Genomic DNA, 17,919 nt, shown 5'->3' on the forward strand with positions numbered 1-17,919 from the left:
AAGCACATTTTCTTCATGGTGGCCATCTGCAACTTAATCTGGAGGCTCTAAATCCCTATTAGGTAAAAGCAGATTTTAAACCATTTTGCTGCTACAGATGAAAGCTAATTTTGGACACAAATGTTAATTTATTTTTAAAATGCTCCCTTTTTCCTCATTTGAGTTTTCATGGCACTATGCAGGCAATTAAAATGGTATTATGATAATCAAAAAATGAAGGATAATGGCAGAAGAAGTATTTGAGCAAGCACTGCAAACTATTTTTTTTAAAGAATGGAGAATAATGCTTGTTCATTATTTTAGACTTTGCAATCCCTCCCCGTTTGCAAAACCTACTTCTATCACAGCCATTTAAAAAAGAATAAAAATATAAGTTTACATTTCTTAATAGCCAATCTTTCTTACAAAGAGGAAGAGAAATGAAGGAGCTTTGCATAGATCTGTTTCCAGCAGTACTGAATAAATGTTATCCAATTTTCAAGAAATTTCCACCTGTCTCCTTGGTTGGCAGTTTCTTATTGTAACACAATGGCAAGAGGTAGCTTCCTTGAGAGTGTAGTTATGAACTCCTTCTGGGCTGTAAATAGCTATCCAAGGTCCTGAATCTATACTAGAGAGAAAGTTCAACTTTTTGGAGAGCTACTTTGGACCAAACCTATAGCAGATTCACTTCCCCGTGGACACGGAGACCACCAACTGACATTGAATACAATCTTGGGATTCCTGGACTAACAAAAAAATCCTCTATTAAGCAGAGTGGGCTGGAGACTTCTTTTTCAGTAGGGTAGGCAATCTGTCCTCATTCATGCTACATAATTATAGTGCTATATTACACTTTAACTGTCAAGATTACATCATATGAAATCACAAGGCTAGCAGTTTAAAGAGAGTTTAGAATTCTTAGCCAGAGAGTTCTACTACTTCATCATACTAGAAATTCCAGGATCCCATAGGGTGCAACCATAGCAATTAAAGTGGAATCTGATGCTTTAATTGTGCAATTAAATGTGAAAGGGCCCTAGCTGGTAGCCCAAAATTTAAAGGAGCTATCTATGATGTTGAACTCTTTCCCCAAAACAGATGCAGTACCTGTTTTAAAATCCAAACTAAAGCTCCAATGTGATGGAAGCCACCAGTGGTCATCATGGGTGGAAACTGTTTGCCCTATTGGCTACATCAATCTCCCAAGCTTTACAGTGCAGCTCCAAGCTCCCATAGCCTTCTGATACTTCAGGGCCTCACATTTAAAGCTTTCAACCTAAAAAATGTCAGTCACATTGCCAGAATACTACTGAGGATGCAACTTTTCCGTTAAGAGGTCCAAAAGCTGATTTGAGGACCAGTAGGACTGTTTTATGCCTGAATAGCTTTTCCTCAACAAAACCAGAAGCAACCTCTGTCTTTGAAGCCAGTTAACATTACGGATTAATGGGAGCAAATAAGACAGATGTCCACTAGGACTTCTGGCAACTGTATAACCCTACCAAATTAAAGAAAATATTTATATTTTGCAAACATACCTTCTGCAACTATTTTCAGAGTGATATGCTTATCTTAGCCACTATTTTGTCAAGAATAGGAGGAGGGATTCCATTATGACTTTTCTTAGAATTTCATTCAATACTCTTGAGACTAGTTTGCTGGTACACATGCTTCCAGTTTTTCTTCTTTGGCTGCAAAGGCTATTAATATTCATTTGTTTTTCTCAGCAATGAATAGTCTTACAATTTCCACTAGTTGACACCGTAAGATTTTTATGAGGTATTTTTAAATAATTTGTGTACTCAGGACTTTTTAAAGATTGTGATGATGATGATGATGATGATGATGATGATGATGAATTCAGCTCTCGGATTTTTTTTTTTGCAGAAAATAGTGTCCAAAATCATTTTGGACATGTGTGTGTAAATTCCTTTGTGTTTGTGTTTGTCCTTTGTTAGTACTGCTTCAGTAAAGTTCCTGGTTACAGAGATAAAGTTATCCAGGTATACCTGTTTCACACAGGCATAAGTCTTATTCTTAATGCCATCTATAGTAGACCAAGTAAATTGGAGAAAAAATCAGGATATAAATAAACATAATAATAATAATAATAATAATAATAATAATAATAGGATCTGTTGGCATACAATTTAAATTCCTTCAATGATTCAGTTCAGCAGACTTAACACTTATCTATTCTTACTGAATTTGAAAAAACAACCTTTTTTCCCTTCTGTATTACTTAAAGAGCAACACATTCTGCCAGCGGTAATTCCCCATTGCTAGGCTCTAGGTCGCTTGTTTTCCTAGTTATCTCCATCTTTGGTAGCATACTCTCCTCTAGGTCTCCCTTTAGTTATGTAAATGTTAAACTTGGGATAAACCTAACTGCCAGAATCCCCACCCTAATGCTCTGAGTTGCCTTTCTCCATAATTTCAACTTTCTTCATCTTGGGCTATATTTCTAACAGCTTTGCAGCCCCATCCTAGCCTGAAAGTTGCTGGATAGGCAAGGATATGCCTGGGTATATTTCTGCTGCTGAGTGGAACATTTCACAAGCCATGTTCTTGAGCTGTCATCCACTTGATGGATGTCCTTGCTCTGCATAATTTGCAGTTGTGCTTTTGAGCCACTTCTAAACCATTGTATCATGCAAAACACTCGTTTCCTCACATGGGGATCCCCGTGTTTCAATCAACTAAACATGAGACTGACCTTCACAGTTGTGTTCTTTAGTCTGCATGAAAGAGCTGCCTCAAGGCTTCCATTTTCCGCTGCAATTATTTTATTCACTACTGGTTTTGCTGCCTGAAGACCTGCACTCATTGGTCCATTTGCTACTAACTCTGCTGGAATATCAGCTTCATCTATTTATGGTGAATGGAGGATTGGAGTTAATGACCCATGGGCCCTCCCAACTCTATGATTCTATGATTCTGTGCTCCAAGAATGTTGCTATTTCTCCATCCACTGCAGCATAGACAAATCTTGTATCATAGCTCCTCTTCCAGGAAATATGCCCCCTTTTCTACTAACAGTGTAATATGATAGACCAGTTTTGAAAGACAAGATGTTGTAAGATCTGCAACATTGTCAGAGACAAAGCATTCAGTTTCCTTAGAATGAAACCCTCCAGATGCCATGTAACTGCAAATCCCTGTTGGCCTTATCAATTTCTAAGCTAACTAGGGCTGATGGGATTTGAACTCCAACAGCAGCTGGAAGGCCACATGTTTCCCACGCCTGAATTACAAGAAAATCTTTGTGGGCACTTTCTTGCATGTTTTTGCAATAGCATTGAAATCATAGAAAAGACAAATATAGCTTGAACATAGTATGCCATTTTAACACAGTGAGCACTATCGGAGATTTCTGCTTCTAACAAATTTCTAGGAAAATGTATAGTTACGCATTATTTCTTGCTAAGAGAAAAAAACTTTTAGCCTTAAGTCAACACATCACTGAGAGATGGGCACAGCTCCTTGATTGGTGATATATTTTCTTTGAATACATTATCTCAAATTACTCCATGTCTTTGAACCTTGATTGCTGAGCACTTCCACTTTTTCTCAAGTGTACCCAATATTGCTCTACTAATTACTCACATACGTCAAGTGCATGTCGCTTTGGCATCTTTAGGCCAACTGTTTTCTTTGCTATTTAGCATCCTTGGAAAGTTCGATGCTGTACAATACATCAGCTGCAGCTCAATAGATCTGGTGACCTCATTTGGTTTACCCTAATTTTCCAGATCAGGAAGTTCCCTGAACCACCATCCTCCAAATTGAAAATCTTTTTAATGATGGATTGTTAGCATACCTCTTGTAGGTTTTTTTTTTTTTCAGATGCAGGGGAATGGGGAAGTAATGGATAGCCAAGGAAGTCTCCTATTCAGGTCAATACTTTCATTAGCTATGTTTAATTCATCCAATTTGATTGATACATTAGTGCTAAAATGAGGTCAGAGTAAAGTCCAATCAGATGTTACAATGATTCACAGGGCGCCATGGCGGTACTATGGATTAGGCTGTTGACTTCAGGGAATGGAGCACAGGACTCAGCATGGTTAATTGGATTTCTGGGCGCCCTAAGAGAAAGCCTTTCATCTTGGAAAAATATATGGTGTAGGAAATTGAAAATCATGTTTCTCTCTCCAGCACTTTGATTGTAAGTCTGATTACAGAAGCTGTTGTGGAAGAGGGGATATACAATAAGGAGGTTCAGTTTTGCAACTGTGGAAATCTTAAATGAGCTCTTGGGAGTTGCTTGGGAAGCCTAAGACTACAGGAAATATCAAGTGTTTTGTCTGTCATAGCAAACATTGCATATTTACCATTGGTTCAATTCTCAGGCCTACTGTTACCAAGATGACATTTTCTTCAGTCATCCTCAGAAAATTCCAGTATTTTCCACCACCCTCCAACCTTGCAGTAAGAGCAATAGGTTTTTTTTAAAAAAAGAAAGAATAAGATCCCCTGCATGTAAAACCCTTCTGTTTATTTATCTCATCTAAAACCTCATTTCTGCTCTTAAATATCCTTTCAAATGTGTGGTGGTCATAAATACTTTGCAAATAGATTGTTGAGAGCAAGAGTGTAAGTAATGCTATCTGTCATATCGCAAGGCTTACAAACATATATACAGGCCTAGACACGGTGATCCTAGATACTTTCTTGGGGCCATTGGTCATATAAAGTCTTCCCTTTTTCAGACTCATGTTTTTTGTTCTCTTGCTCTTTCTCCCTCCTCTCTTTCTCTAATCCTTCTCTAATCTCCTGCCATGCTCCCCTCCTCCATAAAAGGTGATGAGTTAAGAATTAAGATTTTACCTAATTTTTCACTAGTTTAGTTAGGATGTATTGTAGATCAGCCAGAAGCTAATGGTTTAACTCATGATTTAGAAAGGATTCCTGTGGCACAAAGTGAACGGACCTCAAGTCTGGGAAATGATATTTCTTTCTGTGAGAAAACTGGCTCAGAAAGTGCAGGGCCTCAAGGCCAGTCCAAGGAGTCAGAATTAGCAACTGCAGATAAGAAACTGAGTGAAGAGCTGAATGATAAGGAGGGTTCCCAGGTGAATGCACCTGTAACCACAGAGATCAACAGAAATCTTCATTTAGAAATAAGAGCCAAAAATATATTATGCTGGTCTGAGAGATTATGTGGAAAAGTTGGGGAGAAGATTCACAGGCAATGTAATACTATCATGGGTGCCCATTAAACAACAAGTTGTTTCCTTAAAGGCAGTTCAGGCAACACTGCATTAGAGTGAGAAGATAAGGCTGAGTTCTCTTGTCTCAGTTCAAGTCAAGCCTTGGTTTTGGATTTTAATATCCTGAAAATTGTCTATGTTTCTATTCATGTACTCCTGTTTAAGTTTTTACTAGTTATGCCTTCTTGCTTGTGAACTTATGCTGTACCTGTGATTTCTGGCTGTTTCTGGACTTTGTCACTCTGGAACTTTACAAGACATTTGGATTATTGTTTGGTTATTACCTGTTGCTGAACCTTTTTGGATATATCTTCCTTTCTTATTCCTCCTTTTTATGTGCCTTTAATGTGTTTTTCAATAAACTGTTTGCTTATATACCTGGACTCTTGTGTGGTGTGGTGGTCATAGGTGTTTCCAGGCCTGGAGTGCAACAGGATGTATGTTCCTCATGAATATGTAAGTTCAAACACATCAGTAAAATTATAGAATTTGTAACCGAAACAGCCTACCTTATTTGTTTTTGGAGTCAGCAAAGCAACACAGAGAAATTAGGGAACACTTTGCCAAACAAAAGCTAATTCCTAATAGTTTTATTAGGAATTTCCATAGGTTTTTCAGTAAGGGCTAACACTCTGAGAAACTCTTAATTCCTAGCAACCTCTAGACTGCAAAATGACTACCAAAAGGGATCCAACAGCTGCAGCTTCCACTTGCAACCTCATGCATAAAATGGGAATGCAATCAAAGACTTTGCAAACATTTCAATATTAATACATGTACGTCTCTTTTTCAAATTTGTAACTGTTCGGACTGCATTAAAAATACACTTGCAGAAGTTTCCTGAATTTCAGCACTGCCATATCACTGGAGGAAGAGGTAGCAGTTGAGCAGATTATTTTCAGTATCCTGAATTCAGAAACTCTTCTACATTCAATTTTCCTCACAATGTGCTTTAGATTTTGTACCATCCAACTCTTTATAGCTGATAATAGAGTCATTGTAGGTATTGCATCTGAAAATATTCTTATCCTCATTTCACAGATTGCTGCCTGAACCATGCACTCACTTCATTGCAACACAGCTTCAGGGTGCAGATGGGAGAGAATTTCATTCAGTTCACATTCAAAAAGATGTCTCAGATAAATATGTAAAACAAAACAGTTTTATCATTCAATACTACTATTTTTACTTTTCAGAAGTTTGCGATACAATTCTTCAAACTACAGGAATTACTTTCAAGGCGAGGAGTACAAAATAACATTATATTGGGGTGAAAACAGCTTGAAAAATGTGTGCAAAGTTGTATTCCTCAAAAAGGTTTGAGTCTTGGACTTGAATGCCGAAAGACCTAGATGTGCAAAGTTGGATTAAATCCATAAATATGGGCAAGTTGGGGCAGGATCAGAGAAAGGCAACAATTGTAATAGGAGGGATGAAGAATGAAAAATATGAGGAGAGGTTCAAGGAATAACAACAACAACAACAACAACAACAACAACAACAACAACTTTATTTTTGTGTCCCACCAACATCTCCCCGAAGGGTCTCGGGATGGCTTACATGGAGACTAAGCCCAGTCAACAGAGTTAAAATATACACAATAAAATACATATATAACACCACAAAACATGATTAAAAACATAATCCATCATACAACAACTAGTAGCCAAGCATAATGGATTAAGGGGCGAGGGAAGGCTTGTGCAATACAACTGCCTCAACAAGGGCTGATGGTAAAGTGCGAGAGGTAGATAATAAATTAAGGCTAAAAGGGCCAAGTCAGATGAATATAGTACAGCTCCAGGACAGGGACAATAGTAAAGTGCAAGAGAATGAGGTTATGGCTAGAGGGCTAGAAATTATGGCTAATATAACACCAATTTATTTAGTGTTAGCACATTGAAACAACCATATTTTTAGTTTTTTTATGGAAAGTGGACAGGGTGGGCAGTAATCTAATCTCCCTAGGAAGAGAGTTCCAGAGCCGAGGGACCACCACTGAGAAGGCCTTCTCCCTCATCCCAATCAACCGCACTTGAGACGGAGGTGGGAGCAAGAGGGCCTCCTCAGCAGATCTTAGAGCTCGTGCAGGTTCGTAAGGAAAGATGCAATCACGAAGATAGGCTGGATCCAATCTATTTAGGGCTTTGTAGGTAATAACCTGAACCTTGAATTGAGACTGGAAACTTATCAGCATGCAGTGGAGCTGTTTTGATAGAGGGGTTGTCCACTCCTTATAACTTGCTCTAGTTAGTAATCTGGCTGCCAACCTTTGTACCAATTGCAATATTCTGGCTGTTGTCAAAGGCAGCCCCATGTAGAGTGTGTTGCAGTAATCCAGTCTGGAGGTAATTAAGGCATGGACCACCATGGCCAAGTCAGGCTTCTCAAGGTATGGAACTAGGCATATTTAGCTTGATAAAGAGAATATTGAGAGATGACATGTTCATTCCCTTTGAATACATCAAGGGCTGCCACAGTGGGTAGGGCCAGGTCTAATGGTTTCAAGTTACTGGATAGTCTATTTATATTAAACATTAAAAGGAATGTATTGACAGTAAGAGTGGTTTCTCAATGGAACCAATTGCTTAGAGAGGTGGTAGAGTCTCTTTCTCTGGTTATCAAAAAGATGTTGGATGCTTTAGCTGGAGATCCTGCATTGAGTAGAAGGGCGGATCTTATGGTCCACGAGACTACTTCCAATTCTAGGAATGTATGTTTCTATAAGCATATGGATTGACCAGGGAAGTTTGCCTTGTCCTTGCATGCCCTTTTCTCACCTACATTGCCAGAACCTATTCATACTGCAGTAGTTGTTTCCTCCATTTACATTGACTGTGTCTAATTTTACCCCCTGGAAACCTACCATTAATAAGGTGGTAATAACTCAAGTTCTGGCAATTAAATCACTCCTTTACACAGCATTGCGAGGCTGGAGAAATATGCTTCAAAGGTACAGTACTTATTTCCCCATGAGAATTGGCTGTTATGAAAAGGTTACAATGAAATATATTTCAAGCACTCCAATGGGTAACAGCTCTTTTGAGAGGGCCAGGTAAAATATGGCTGGTATTTATGTTTATTGTTATGAGGAGCCAGTGATCACAGCTTTGATAAAAAGGAAGCACTGGGAGGCTAAACGTGCCTTGGCTTCTTGTTACCCATCCACATTTTTATTTCACTGTAATCAGATAACAATTCGGAATTCTGACTTATGATACTTCAGACTATTATCATTTGAAAGATTTATCTAGTTAATTGTTTAACATATTTAGGCCCCACCCTTCTCAACCCCAAAGGGGACTCAAGGCAGCTTTACATATAGGCAGCTGTTCAATGCTTTTAAACAACATACAATTAAAATAAAACATTTAAATTAAAATTTATACACATTAAATATTTAAAAACATTACAATCACTATTAAAACCACACCATCCAGAATCATAGTCTGGGGCCATTCCAGTAGTCATTGCACATGTTCCGTATACATTAATTCATCTATTGCAATGCAATATTTCTCCAAAAGCTTGATCCCAAAAGCCACATATTTACTTCCTTGCTGAAGGCCAGGGGGAAGGGTACGGATCTAATATAACCGGGGAGGGAATTCCATGGCTGAGGGGCCACCACTGAGAAGGCTCTGTCTCTCATCCCTACCTGTCTCTCATCCCTACCTGTTTGTTGTGAACCTCCCTAAGCTATGGGGAGATAGGGTGGGATAGAAAAAAAGTGTTATCATTATTATAACTGGAGGTCAGCTGTTACCAGCAATGCTGTGGAATTTGAAGAGGCACAAATGGAGGGTAAAAGGGAGAAATGTACCAAGAGGAAGGCACGTCAAGCCAACCCTGACTGGGACCGCCTTCCACCTGGAAACCAATGTCCTCACTGTAGAAGAACATGCAGGTCAAGAATAGGTATCCACAGTCCCCTATGGACCCACCACCATGACCCTATGCTTGGAAGTGAACTCAAGAATTTGCAGAATTTGAAGAGGCATGAATGGAGGGTGAAAGAGAGAAACATGCCAAGAGGAAGGCGTGTCAAGCCAACTCCAACCAGGACTGCCTTCCACCTGGAAACCAATGCCCTCACTGCGGGAGATGATGCAGATCAAGAATAGGGCTCCATAGTCACCTACGGACCCACCCTGGAGGATTATCCTACTCGAACAATGAGGGATCACCTAAGTAAGTAAGTAAGTATGCTTGGAAGGCCATCCTACTCAGATACAAGTGATTGCGGATGATGATGATGATGATGATGATGATGATGATGATGAGCAATGAATAAAAACAATGCTAATTAAAATGATACAAAGGCATTAAAATAAAAAATATTAAATTTAAAAAACAATTAATCATTTATATTTTAAAAACCATTAAAATTAAAATGTATTTTAAAAAATAAAACTTACAATCTCAATCATACAGCTTGTGAAAGCCCAGCCTTCAGTTTATAAACACCAAATAGCAGAGAAATGCTTTTACCTGCCAATGAAATGTAAGCAAGGATGCGGTCATCCTGGTCTCTCTACAGAGGTCCTTCCAGACCCTGCGAGCAGCCACTGAAGAGGCTCTCTTCCTTGTTCCCACAAAGCAAGCTTGAGAGGGTGGTTGGAAAGAGATAAGGCCCTCTCCCAGACTCTACTGGGCTCATAAAGGGCCTTCAAATGACCTGGACCCAAGGCTTATAGGGAGTATACAGGTCAAAACCAATGTTTTGAACTGTGTTTGGAAACAAGCCAGCAATGATAGAGATGTTGTAACAAAGGAGTCATGTTTGCTTTGCATGTGGGTACTGGTTCTGAGCCAATTTTGGGCAATAAAATATTTTTAGGATTGTATAAAGGGAATTTAAAGGTGCTTTCTTGCTATATATAGAATTTGGGAACATTTTGTGGGCAATTTCTCACCATTTTTTTAAAAAATGGGATTAGCTGGGGGCTTGGGTCCTGTGGTGGGATAGGACTGTGGAAAAGATTGTGAGACATATTTTTCCTTCCCATTGTTCTAAGGAAATATGTAGGAATCAGCACCAATCTCGTTAGTTTCACTAGGACAGCTCAGAGCACGTACCTGTAACATACAGGTTCAGGCTTAACCATGCTGACTCCTGAGAAATGTATTCTATTCAGTTTGTTTCTCATAAAGGTTGAGAACATTTCCATCAAGCATGAAGGAACAAGCCCTTGACTTTAGTTTTCTACTTCTTTATCCACAGATCTATCTGCTTGACAGTCAAAGTTCAGTTTTGAACTTCCTGGTTTATATTTGTGTATTTTAAGGAACGTATAAATCACTTTTCATGCAGACTTCACAAAGCATTTTTCAAAATTATTAAACCAAGAAGGAAACAGCCATCTAACCTGGTCATCTACTGGTAGTATGATACAATTGCTTTTAAGAGTGGAAGCACTTATATGGATGGCATTGGCAGATCATGAGAAATAATAAGTTCCATTTTATTCTGAGCTGGAGTACAGTGTACATTACCAATTGTGATGTTCTTAAAAAGGCAATTAACAAACAAAAATGCAGCTTGAAAGAATTCAGTCCGACTATAGTTCATGAATAAATAAGGATGTAAATCCTTGATTATTTAGTCTAGGCTTTTGCATTTGGGGTGAATCGCTATCTGTTTCTGTTTGTATCTTCCATAAGCCTTCCATGTTTTCCAGCAGCTTATGGACTATTGCAATGCGATTGGACTATTGCAATGCATTCTATGTGGGGCTGCCCTTGAAGATGGCCCGGAAGCTCCAACTGGTACAACGGGCGGCAACCAGACTCCTTACTGGAGCAAACTATAGGGAGCATACAATGCCCCTTTTAAAACAGCTTCACTGGCTGCCGATAAGTTGCCAAACCAAATTCAAGGTGCAGGTTATGACCTATAAAGCCCTAAACGGTTCGGGCTCCATCAATCTTTGTGATCGCATCTCCCTCTATGAACCGGCACGGACTTTAAGATCTTCCATGGAGGCCCTCCATTTGCTCCCACCACTGTCACAAGCACGGTTGATGGGGATGAGAGAGAGGGCCTTCTCAGTGGTGCCCCCCCCCCCCGTCCCTGGAACACCCTTCCTAGAGAAATAAGACAGGCTCCATCCCTCCCCTCCTTTCGTAAGAGTCTGAACACCTGGTGGTTTAAACAAACCTTTGAGAATGACTAGTTCTAGCTTAGCCCCAGATACTGTTGAAATTGGCCATATCTTTTTCTACCAATTACCCAGGATACTTTCTTCTATTAGTCCCTGGAAATGTACAGCCATAGACTCTACCTAATTTCCCAGGCCCTGTAAAATTGCACTAGCCCCAGCCCGGCCTTTTTAAATTGCCTTGAACAGGCAGAATTATTTTAAATATATATGTGCTATTGTGGTTTTTAATACTTATATTGTCTTGTTAATTTGATGTTTATTCTTTTTCCTTGTATGTATTGATTATGTTATTTGGAAACCACTTTGAGTCCCCTTGAAGAGATAGAGTGGTATGTAAATAAAGTTTTGTTGTTATGAAAATGGGTGTGCTGCCAAATGGGGCTTTCATTCAGCATAAAAAAAAATCAGTTCTTTTTGGCCCATTGGCAGCAAGTGGGATAAGAAAGCACTCATTATTGGTCGTGGGGGGAGGGGGGAGTTCCCACAGGCTCCCTTTTCATATCCTTCATTAATATCTGGGTTTATAAAAGCATCAGAGTTACCACTCCTTTCCCTTTGTAGAGGAGACCAGGTTTAATGCTTCTTAAAAGAGGAGAGGCAGGATGTGGCTTGGCTTTGAGGCTCCTGTGGCGCTGGGTCTGTCTCCCCGAGAGAGAGGTTGAGGGAGGGAGCGGGAAGCTCCTTGGCTGTGTGCATTTAGCCTTGCACCCCCCCCCCCCGCCCCCCAACCTCCAACGTGAGCTGGAAGCCTGGCTTCTGTGGCTGCTAAAGTTTTCCAGGAGGAGGCCGAACCTGGGAGGGTTAAAGATACCTATCTTTCTAGGATTGTTTGTTTGTCCTTACCCAGACACATGTGGCATGGAGAGATAAGCTGAGACAGGGAAGGAGGGAGAGAAGGAACTCCTTGACTCTTGGCTGTGCATTTCAAGGAGGCCCAAAGAAGGAAGAGCCAATGCCCTGCAGCTCAGTTGATCTAGGAGTGCTATGTAGTCACAAAAGCAGAAGGGGAGCCAGTCAAGCTGTTTTTTGTATGGGGAGGAGACTTCCCATTCTGTGCTCATGAAGGGAACGAAAGAATGAATAAAATGGGAGAAATTCCATGCACAACTCTAATTTCAAGAGAAAACAACTAATTAAAGTAGTTTTCTTTCAGCTGTTGGAAAGAAACAAGTATTTCTTCACAATTTTCTTCTGATATTTGATATCTCAAAGTGTTGTGCAGGAATTATGTGAGATAAAACACATTTTCTTTCACATCATTTTCTGTGTAGAATGCAGAAACTTACTGTAAATAATGATGATGATTAATAATAATAATAATACCCTACTTTTTCTCTCCACAATGCTTTAGAATCCCAAATACCAGATAATAATGACAAATATTTCATATTAGTCTATTTTTCTTCCTGACATGAGTCCCAGTTTTTCACAAAGAATTACAAACATTATCCAAAATCTTGTATCACTAACTTGTAGACTTATTGATTTGGTCGAGAACTCAACGGCCATGCAATCCAAACATGCATTTTGATATCATTTTAACTATCCTGGATATATCCCATGAATTCTGAGCCTTTCAGCCAGTGAAGACATCAGAGCTTTCAGGTGAGAATTCTAAAGACTACTCCCTATAATCCAAATCCCATGATTTCACAGGATCATAGGTCCAAAAGCAAGGTGCTGGCTGCTGGAGCTGATGAACAACTGCACTGCATCCTGTCAGATCCCTAAAATCTGGAGGAAAGCAAGAGCCATCGCCATCTTGAAGCCATCACCTCAGCAAGCGAGAGTCCAAAAGTGGCAGGTTCAAACCCAAAACCTCAATCAATGGCTGATACCAAATGAGAGACTCCCCCCAGGGCACACAGAAGACTGGGCAACTTGGAAGGCGCTGAACAGACTGCGCTCTGGCACCACAAGATGCAGAGCCAACCTCAAGAAATGGGGCTACAAAGTTGAATCCACAACATGCGAGTGTGGAGAAGAGCAAACCACAGACCACCTGCTGCAATGCAGCCTGTGTCCCGCCACATGCACAATGGAGGACCTTCTTGCAGCAACACCAGAGGCACTCCAAGTGGCCAGATACTGGTCAAAGGACATTTAATAAACTACCAAGCTTGCAAACTCTGTTTTGTCTGTTTGTTAAAAATTTGTTTAAAATGTAATACAATTGTCTGGTTGATACTGAAACGATAAATAAATAGGATCATGAAAGTTAAAATGGAATTATTAACTGTCATCAAATTGACTTTGACTTGTGGTGACCCTATGAATGAAAGACCCCCAAATCACAATATTTTCAATAGCCCTAGTGCTCAGGTCTTGCAAACTCAAGTGACTTCCTTGATTTATCTCCATCTGTAATGCAATTTTCCTCTTTTAAGTATTGCCTACAATTTTACCAAGCATGACTGTCTTTTCTAGTAAGTTATATCTTCTCATGATATGCTCAAAGTACAAAATGCAGACAAATTACTGGCTTCTAGAGAGAGTTTAGGCTTGTTTTGCTCTGAGACCCACTGATTTGTCTTTTAACAGTCTGTGGGGTCCATGGAACACTTTTTCAGCATTTCAAATGAGTTTACTTTCATCTTCCTTTACTATCCATCTCTCACAACCAAACATAGAAATTGGGAACATGATGGCATGGACCATCTTAACTATACTGTTCAAGGATATATTTTTATACTTCAGGTTTTTGTCTAGTTTCTTCATAGCGCTATAATAGTATAGAGTGAAAGAGCTGCTGGGGTTGTTTGAGTGGGAATAGCTTCATTCTGAGATTGCTCTCCAATTTGAAGCAGATAAACCTACTTACAGCCAGGAAGAAGAGGAAATAGACACTTCAAGGAAAATAGCTACAAGCCAAATTTAAGACATTGATTTTGGAATTATATGATGGATTCCCAAGTTGACCTTTCAAACAGGACACACACTGTATCAGCTTTAGTTGTCGCACCACCTATTTTAGTAGGACTAATTTGCAGTTTGGTCAACTAATTGTATTGATTGTCATCCTGCCACTATCAAATTAGAGGTGTGTGTCACAAGGCAATAAAAACTGCTCATTGCAGGCTCATAAAATTCAATACTTTCATGGCAACAGCTTCATGCAATCAGATTCAATAGACGTCTGCTAACCTAACATTATCATGATCCATATTTAATACGTCTTTACATTTTAAACAAAACATTTCTTTAACATTATTATTAGTATTATGTTTATCCTCTCATAAAATGACACAAAGCAACAAAAATTACTTTTGAGGAATGCTGTCACTTCTTTTATGATTTTGACTGCATTTCATTGTTAACATGTTACAAAATCATAGAAATGACACTGATACATTAATAATAACAGCAAACATAATAATATTAACAAATTTTATTTGTTTCCTGGTTCTTCTCGCATCTTAAGGAAGGGCAAATTACACAGTACAAAGATTAAAACATGATACCAATAAAACACAAATTTAGAATCCATAGTTTAAAATTGAATGGGTAGGTCTGCCAGAAGAGATAGGCCTTTACTTGCATCTTACATTTTGGCTGGTCTTTTATGCGTTGGAGCTCCTCCAGCAGATTATTCCACAGTCTTTGGGTGGCTGGTGCTAATAATTCTAATACAATAATATTTTTAAAAGAAAATTCTAAGACAAATTGGCATTACTTAGCAAGTTGGTGATTCTTCAACAGCTCTCATTTTCTTTGAGATGAAAACAATTGCCAGTACCCAGATTGTATGAAAACAGTGATCTTATATGCTCACTGCTAGAATATATAATGTAAGCAAGGGATCTTTGAAGAAAGAAGGTAGTACTCAATATAATCTCATCTCAAAGTTGTTTCATTTTGTTTTGTGTCAGGTGCGACTTGAGAAACTGCAAGCCGCTTCTGGTGTGCGAGAATTGGCTGTCTGCAAGGACATTGCCCAAGGGACGCCTGGATGTTTTGATGTTTTACCATCCTCAGGTGAGGCTTCTATCATGTCCCCACATGGGAAGCTGGAGCTGAAAGAGAGAGCTCAATCCACACTCTCTGGATTCAAACTGCTGACCTATTGGTCTGCAGAACTGCTGGCACAAGGATTTAACCCATTGCACCACCGAGCACTCTATTGTTTCTTTTAAACATCAAAGCAATCTACCTTGGCTAGTTAAGGAGTAGTGAGGAGGCTCTTGTGACATAGTTAGTATTTTTGTCTGAGTTGAGGATGTCAACTAAGCTTGAAAATAACAGAACCCCCCTCCCCCCCCCCCAAAAGAAATTTCAATAACAGCATACACTTCAGCATTGACTTTGAAGCATATGGTCCAGGAAAGATGGATACTACATGAAAGGAGTGACTACACAAAACCTCTCTAGAGATTCCATAATGTAATGATTTTCAGCAATGCAGCTGTTGTTAAATTTTCTTCCTCAAATCCTGCAGACGCCAGGGTTTATCCAGACCAGTCAAATTGGAAATAAAATATCGAAGTGGAGGGGATGTTCTTACTGAAGGATAATTGTGGCCTAATTCTCACTCAGGTGGCAAATCTTTCTTTCATAGCTCTGCTCCTTCAGATGAGAAACGACTCCAATGACTAAATATTTCTTCATTTAAAAAAAGAGAGGAAGAGGAAACAAGGCACATAGCAAGGCCCACATATACAATCTGATTTTTCCCCAATATCACTTAATGGCTGTGGTCACAAAAGTACAGGAAATTCAACCCATGCACTATGGCTCTGTACATGTAGATTTTCCCAAAATCCAAAATACTCCAAAATCCAGAAACCAAAATTGTCCACATGGGTGTCTATGATGTTTTTGCTCTCTGATAGTTGACTGTATATAAACTTTGTTTCATGCAGAAAATTATTTAAAAATATTATGTATAAAATTTATTTGATTATTTATTAATTTACCATATTTATATTCTGCCTTTCTCACCCAGGAGGCGACTCAAGGTGGCCTTACAAGAGGCAACAATTAAATGCAAACATACAAGTATCAAATAAATAATTACAATTAAAACCAAGCAATTAAAACATGAATTATTAAAACATCAATTAAAATCATGCCATCCAAAACCTAATCCAGGGCCATCCCATTTATCAATCACATTGATTCTTGGTCACTTGTTGCACTGTGTCAAATGCTTAGTCCCACAACCATGTCTTAAGTTTTTTTTCCCAAGGGTCAGGAGGGAAGGGGCTGATCTAATCTAATTGACACGGGATTTCCACAGATGAGAGGCTGCCACTGAGAAGGCCCTGTCTCTCGTCCCCACCAATTGCACCTGTGAAGGAGGTGGGATCAAGAGGACAACTTCCCCGGACAATATTAACCTCTGAAATGATTCATAGAAGGAAATAAGTTTGGACAGGAAATGTTTAGAGCTTTATAGGCTAAATCCAGCAATTGTGCTCAGTAGCAGACTAGCAGCCAGTGGAGCTGGTGTAACAGTAGGGTTGTGTGCTCCCTGTATCTATAATTTTCTTAAATCCTTTCTCAGATTAAGTTAAGTTTCATCCACTCTTGCATAGGCAAGGAACTGGACTGCAAGTCAGGACAAGGCTTAGTTTCCAAAACAGAGATGAATCTCGTATCAGGGTGAGCATGATATATTTACCATTTCCCAGTCCATTTCTTGACTATAAAAGCACATACCACAGTACATTAGTCAGGAATTCCTTCTGATGGATTTCTCCCAGGGAAGATATTTAAACTAAAGGACCTGCCCCCCAAAGAGATGAGTGTATAACTTCCCTCTCTGTCACTCTCTATGGCAATTCTGTAAAGCTGTAACCAGCCGTGTAGAAAACAGTTTACAGTATTGTGAAGAATAAATGGAGCTGAAATGAGTGGATCCATAAACATTTGTGTTAGTAAAACTAGGAGGAGAGAAAGAAGAAAAATCCTTTTCAGATAATGGCAAATCCAAATACTTTGTAGACATTCTATGGAATTGGAAACCAAATGGGGTCACTGAGGGAATGAAAAGTTAATGGCAAATAGGGAAGTAAATCATTAGACTGAATGGGCCTCCTTTTTCTTTTTCTGAGCTCAGTTTTGCTCTCTCATCTCACCCGCTAAATGGTGATTGTTAATCCCAGGAGGTCAGAAACAGTTGAGCAATGTTTGCGGTAAGCACCACAGGGACCCTACCCTTCTTCCTCTAGAACAATCTTGTTTTATAGTTTTATAGGCTCCGTTCCCCCATTCCTTTGCACATGTAGCAAGGTTTAAACCTAAGGACATAAAAATATTTCTTGCCTTCTCAGAAGTATGCATTCTTTGGTGTTATGTTGAGCCTCTCCAGACATTTGCTCACACTATCTGTAATAAGTGTTGCCTCAGGGCTTCCTTCTCTCATGCTCAAGGCAGGATCTTGCAAGCTGCCTATGGGAAGGAAGGAGGATTCATTCTGGGTTCTAGTCTGAATATTAAAGGAGTTATATGAGGAGTTGACTTCTATTCCCAAAATAGTTTTGGCACCTTGGATAGATCCTTTAATGTGCAAACTAATTCACAGCACATACACTGCCCCACTTACATTAGACCTGTGAGCC

Source organism: Anolis sagrei, chromosome 5 (genome assembly GCF_037176765.1).
Source record: "Anolis sagrei isolate rAnoSag1 chromosome 5, rAnoSag1.mat, whole genome shotgun sequence".
Taxonomy (NCBI): Eukaryota; Metazoa; Chordata; class Lepidosauria; order Squamata; family Dactyloidae; genus Anolis; species Anolis sagrei.